Source organism: Lygodium microphyllum, unplaced genomic scaffold (genome assembly GCF_053477565.2).
Source record: "Lygodium microphyllum isolate KBCC unplaced genomic scaffold, Lygodium_microphyllum_v1.1.10 scaffold_80, whole genome shotgun sequence".
Classification (NCBI taxonomy): Eukaryota; Viridiplantae; Streptophyta; class Polypodiopsida; order Schizaeales; family Lygodiaceae; genus Lygodium; species Lygodium microphyllum.
Window position 1 is genome coordinate 98995 of NW_028229563.1, and position 7071 is coordinate 106065.

Sequence of the window (7071 nt, forward strand, 5' to 3'; positions counted from 1 at the left end):
TCTGTGTAAAGTAGTTCGCTCGGGGTTCGATGCTAGTTGCTGTTTAGGAAATGACCATTAGGGGAAACCCTGATTCAGGTCAGTCCTAAGTGGGAACGGCTAGAATACTTCCTCTACGTGGTAGACGTGGAAAGTCCTAGATCTCAAACCCCGTAACATTCCATAGGATTGCCAGGCGGAGCTTTCTAGATCTCCTTTCCGATGGACTGCTAAGATATGCCCTGAAAGGAATAGGTGGACACGTTACAAGAAGCCACTCATGAGGAGAACCTCTCCCAACTTAGGTAAGTTCTTTGTCCCAAGGTAAATACTAGCTCTAATATTAAGTGATGATTGAAGAAAAGAGGGTGCCTCACCTTCTCTTCAACTGTGGTGGCTGAGGCTAACTAATGAAGGCAAAATTATACAAATCTCTAGGCTCATATAATGGCAACTATAAATTTAAACTCAAACGCCCTCTCTAACATGGATATGCAAGAAGATGCAATATATGCTAGGTGATCATGATCCTCCAAGAGCAAGGGTAATAGTCTCTAGTCTTCATGGCAATAACTTTTTCCATGTCTTCTCACATGGAAGAAGACCCCTAACAATGAGAAGAATCTCATCTAGCAATTTAGGCCTATATTCTCCAAAGTGCCTTTCTATAAAATGTTAGCTCTACGTTGGCATCTTTGGAAGTGGAAACTGGGTCTTTGGAGAGCAATAATACCATTCACACAACATCTTACTAAGATTGGTTTTTGGGCTTGCATGGCTGTGGGAATCTATCACTACAACATATAGACCCAATAGCGACGTTTAAAGCGACGGAATTATTCATGGAAAAAATTACCCCCATCATCGCTATTCGCGTCGCTATTAGTGATGCGATCGATTCATCGCTATTGGCGTCACTATTTGCATCGCTATTAGCGTCACTATATACACGTGGCTATATGCGTCACTATTTGGGTCGCTAATTGGATTAGCGACACAAATAGTGACGCTAATAGTGACGCTTATAGCGATGCATATAGCAACGATTGCAAAGTAAATTTTCGATGCAAATAGCGACGGTTACAGAGGGGAAAAAAATTAGGTGGCAGGGCATTTAGCCCTGCCACCCTTCTAGCTATATGCACTAAATATTCTTGTATAATTCATTTGCCAATGTCACCTACACCTAATGTCTAAAAATTGTGTATCAGATTATTTAAAAATAAATAAATCCTTTGATTGCAAAAGCAAGATATAATTAATTCAAAAAGGTATTTTGCAAGGAGCTTTTTCATCACTTGCTTAGGCCTGAGAAGAAAAAGAGCTTGTGATTGCAAAAGCTAGATATAATCAATTCAAAAAAATATTACTCAAGGATCTTTTTTATCACTTGTTAGGCCCAAGAAGAAGAGCTTCACTTCAAGCTTTCATTATAGTCAGGACCCTGAGGTATGAATAAGTCCCATTGATTTTCTGCTCACTCCAGCTTATTCCAGACTTGTTCAAGTCTTTTTGGGGAAGCATTTGGACATCTGTAAGAGTTATACCATGGTGTTGGTGTCAAGATTGTGGGAGAGAAGGAAGGAGACTCACTTGTAGCTTTCTTGCTTGCACAATGGGGGAATACACACAGAGGTGGAGGCTGAAAACAGTTTTCCTCTTCTTAGTTGTGTAAGCCAAAAGAACTCTCATACAAAGAAATAGAAGAACCCTATATATGGGTCTCAAACCAAACTCAACTAACTAAGGTGGCATACTAACTGAGCCACAAACTAGAGTAGATAAGGATAGCTATCATGTAGCTATTATTCATGGGCGTGTACCAACCGCGTCTACAACTGACAAGTCGGTGACATAAATGCACAACGGTCACCCTGGCATATCATGAGTGGAGCTCGATATCTCAACACTCCCCCTCGAGCTCAATCCCAATTCCTGCACACCAAGCAGGTCTCTGAACTTGCGCAGCTTCTCTGCGCCCAATGCCTTCGTGAATATGTCAGCTACCTGATCTTCTGTGCTGACATAAACTAGATCAATAAGACCTAGTAAAACCCTCTCCCGCACATAATGATAATGCACCTCAATGTGCTTTGTTCTAGCATGATAGACTGGGTTATTTGCCAAGTGTATACTTCTCATGTTGTCACAATAAATGACAACTGGCCCATCTGTAGGTTGATGCATATCATAAAGTAGCTTATGCAACCAAGCTACCTCACATGCAGCCATTGCTGCACCCCTGTACTCGGCCTCTGTGCTCGACAAGGCAACTGTAGGCTGTTTCTTGCTGCTCCAAGTGACTGCAGCACTCCCAAAAGAGAACACATATCCACTGGTAGATCGTCTATCAGAAATACTACCAGCCCAATCAGCATCAGTGTATCCATGCAGCTATATTTGAACCCCAGTCTCATAAAATAGTCCATATGCAATGTGGACTTCACATACCTGAGTATGCGTCTAGCCGCATCCAAATGTGGTTTCCTTGAAGCCTGCATAAACTGACTTACCAATCCAACAACATAGCTCAAATCTGGCCTGGTAATAGTCATATAAATCAAACTTCCTACTATGCGTCTGTACATAGTAGGGTCTTCTAGAAGCTCACCTGCATCTGTGCTCATCTTCACATTCTGCTCCAAAGGAACTGAAATAGGCTTACAGCCTGTCATCCCATATTTGGACAGCATGTCCAATCCATACTGCCTGTGCAAGAGCTGTATCCCACTTAGTGATCTAATCACCTCAATGCCCAAGAAATAACGCAGCTCTCCCAAATCCTTCATCTCAAACTTCTGCTTCAATAGCATTTTCACATGAAGGATATCTTCATCACTGTCACCTGTCATAATCAAATCATCAACATAAATGACAAGTAGCATAATACCTTTCTCTGTTTTTCTCACATAAAGTGAGAAATCTGCCTTGGAAATCTGAAAGCCAATAGTGACAAGATACTGTTCTATCTTGTCAGACCATGCTCTAGGTGCTTGCTTCAAGCCATACAAGGCTTTCTTCAACCTGCAAACAAACTCAGGATGAACAGCATGCACATAACTTGGTGGCTGCTCCATATAGACCTCTTCTTGCAAATCACCAAGCAAGAAGGCATTCTTTACATCCATCTGATGTAAAGACCATCCCTTTGATGCAGCCATAGCAATGACTGCTCTTACGGTTGCCATCCTTGCAACCGGACTGAATGTTTCTTCATAGTCAATGCCATATGTTTGTGCATACCCCTTGACTACTAATCTTGCCTTGTATCTGTTCACAGAACCATCTGCATTGTGCTTCACCTTATAAACCCACTTACAGCCAATTGCATTTTTACCTTTAGGCAAAGGTACCAATTCCCATGTAGCATTTGCTTCCAAGGCATCCATTTCTTCATCCATGGCTTTCTCCCATTTTTCTTTTCCCATGGCTTCCTCAAAAGAAGTGGGTTCTGGTTCCTGTATCACTTTAACCATATATGCATAGTGAATGGCTGTAAATCCATCATATTTCAGCCTATCCACAAGATACCTAGCTCTCGTAGACCTGTGCAAAGTAGGTTCACTCCCAGGTGCTCTCAAAACATCCCTGGTCTTCCTTACTCTAGGTGTAACAATAGAAGGAATACCCAACTCATCATCAATGCTCTGTTCTGAGCCACTAGATTCACCATCCACATAAGAGTGACCTGCATTCACATCAAACATGGGCTGATCAACCTTCTCTTTTCCTTTTCGTGATACCTGCATACCACTATCTACATTGCTTTGAGAAGATTCTCCTGATCTCAATCTGCCTGTCCATGGCGAAGAATGTGAACCACTGCTAGAGGACGCTCCAGGTCCACTAATATTTTGTGACTGCTGCTGTGAATTCTGTGCAGCATTACCATTTTGTGCATCTACATCATCAATCACATTTACTGGTTTGTACCAGCTACTCATCTCATCAAAAACAACATCTCTGCTCACTGTAAACTTACGAGTAGAAGGGTTATAGCATCTATACCCTTTTTGCTGCAGAGAGTAACCAATAAAGATGCACTTCTCAGCTTTTGGATCCAACCTGGATCTCAACTCATCTGGCACATGTACATAGGCAATGCAACCAAAAATTTTCAAATGAGAAATATCTGGTTTCCTACCAGTATACCTCTCCTCTGGAGTCATTCCATGTATTGCTGCAGTGGGAGTCCTGTTCATTATGTAGACTGATGTAGCAACTGCTTCAGCCCAAATCTGGCAAGTCTTTTTCATTGAGCATGGCACGAGATACCTCTCCAATATGCCTGTTTTTCCTTTCTGCAATTCCATTTTGTTGTGGGGTATGACTGCATGAATATTGTTGCTTTATGCCATGCTCCTGCAGGAACCTTGCAAACTCATTTGAGAGGTACTCTCCCCCTCCATCTGACCTTAGGCATTTTATCTGCAGGCCTGTTTCTTTTTCAACCATAGCTTTAAGAGTTTTGAAATGCCCAAAAACTTCACTTTTCTTTTTCATAAAATACACCCAAACTTTTCTGCTATAGTCATCAATAAAAGTGAGAAAATAATGACAGCCTCCAAGAGATGCAGCTTTAGTAGTCCACACATCAGAGTGGATTAATTCCAATGGCTTCTCACTCTCTTGAACATGTCTAGGAAATGGTTTCCTTGCCTGTTTTCCAAACTGACAAGCTTCACATACCTTATGCATTTCTGCAACCTTGAATTTGGGCAATCCTGCAACAATATTTTGGGCCTGCATTGATTTAAGTCGCTGTACATTAACATGACCAATGCGTTTATGCCAGATATCAATATCTGCAACTACACCGGTCCCATGTGCAAACATTGCTGCACTCAATTCAGACATATTTGCATCCAATGTAAACATTCTGCCCTTCTTCTTTCCTTTTGCTATCAAGTGACCTTTATTTTTCATATCCTCAACAAAGCATCCATGAGGATTAAATCTGACCTGCAAGCCCTGCTCAACCATTTGACCGACAGAAACCAGATTCTTGGTGATATTCGGGACATGAAATACATCGGACAGGTATTTCTTTTTCCCATCCTGCATAGACAAATGAATTTTTCCAATATGCACAATAGGATGTGCAGTATCATCACCAGTCTCCACAAATCCTGGTTTTTCCATTTTCCTTGCATCCTCCATCCATTCTGCATGACCTGTCATGTGGTTTGATGCACCTGAGTCAACATACCACACATTATTGCTTTCTTCTGCACTTGTCACAGAATTGTTCATGTGCTGCACCATAAACAAATGCTCATTTCTGTCATCACCCTGTCTACTAGAAGATGCATAGTTCCCTTGTTGCAGTTTTCCATTCATGATGTCATTCTGCTTTTTATAGCAGTCTTTAGCCATATGACCCATTTTACCACAGTAGTAGCATTCAACATTGCTGTTTGCATTTTGGCCTCTTTGCCATCCACCACGACCTCTTTGGCTCCCCCTGCCTCTAGAGTTACCACGTCCTCCTCCATAGGACTGGTTTTCTTGAGTTTGCTGCATATTCTAATTTCTACCACGGCCTCCAAATCGGCCTCCTCTACCTCTGCCTCTACCTCTTCCAGCATTTGAGTAGAAGACAGCTTCTTTTGAAGTTCCTCTTGAAGAAGATGCACCACCATTTCTTTGCTCCTCAAAAATTAGAAGAGCAATCAGCTCCTCAAAATGAGGAAATCTTTCACGAACTGAAATGGATGTCTGAAATTGTGCATAATCCTTTCCTAGACCATTCAAGGTCACAGAAACTAAATCATCATCTTCCACTGGCGACCCAATGGAAACAAGTGCATCTGCAATCTTCTTCACCTTCATGTGGTAGTCATTGATGCTCATATTTTCTCTCTGCACATTATGCAACTCTTGCTTGAGCTGCATTTTCCTGGCTTGCGTATTTGTGCTATACATTTTTGACAAAGTATCCCATGCCTTCTTTGGCGTACTTGCATCTTGAATATGCACAATCATAGAGTCTGAAATGCTGATAGACAGCCAGTACATAACTTTCCTGGCTCTCTCATGCCATGCTTTGAATGCCTGCATTTGCTGTTGATTTGGAACATCAGGAAGAACTGGTTCTTCTTCATTTCCTGCAACAAATTCCCAATATCCTTTTCCCATAATGAAATTCGTCATTCTAAACTTCCATGCCTGGAAGTTGTTCTTGTCAAGCTTTTCAGTGACAATCTGTGACAGAGAATCAGACGCCATTACAGAATACTGCAAAAAATTCTGTCACTGCAAAAAACACAGCTTCACTCTTACAAGGGCAAATCTGCAAAACTGGCGAAAGTGGTATTTGACCACACAGTCACTTCCTAGTGACGATTTTGCATAAACAGGAACCAAGGATGATTCTGAAACTCCCAATGTCTCTGCGCACAAGCATACGATGCAATTTCTATAGTAACTTTTCACCAACCTGTAGAACAGTGGTCGCACAGCATAAAATAGGGTCTTTTCCTGAGTGCATGCAGAAAACTTCCGCCTCCAAAACAGGCCCCGAAATGGCCTCAAATCAAAAAAACAGGGTCGCCGAGGGCTAAAGCCTCCTCCCGCAGCATATACTGCCCTCTTGCTTCACCGCGAAGGGCGTCTCAACCTGAGACAATGCACTCTTGCAATTTCCGACTGTGCTACCTGTAGAGATCTGCTCCCAAAACAGAAAATGAAAGCAACACTGCTCCTCTTACTAGAACACCGCGAGCTTGGCTTGCTTTCTTGAGCTCCTTACCACAAACAAGGCTCTGATACCATGTCAAGATTGTGGGAGAGAAGAAAGGAGACTCACTTGTAGCTTTCTTGCTTACACAATGGGGGAATACACACAGAGGTGGAGGCTGAAAACAGTTTTCCTCTTCTTAGTTGTGTAAGCCAAAAGAACTCTCATACAAAGAAATAGAAGAACCCTATATATGGGTCTCAAACCAAACTCAACTAACTAAGGTGGCATACTAACTGAGCCACAAAGTAGAGTAGATAAGGATAGCTATCATGTAGCTATTATTCATGGGCGTGTACCAACCGCGTCTACAACTGACAAGTCGGTGACATAAATGCACAACGGTCACCCTG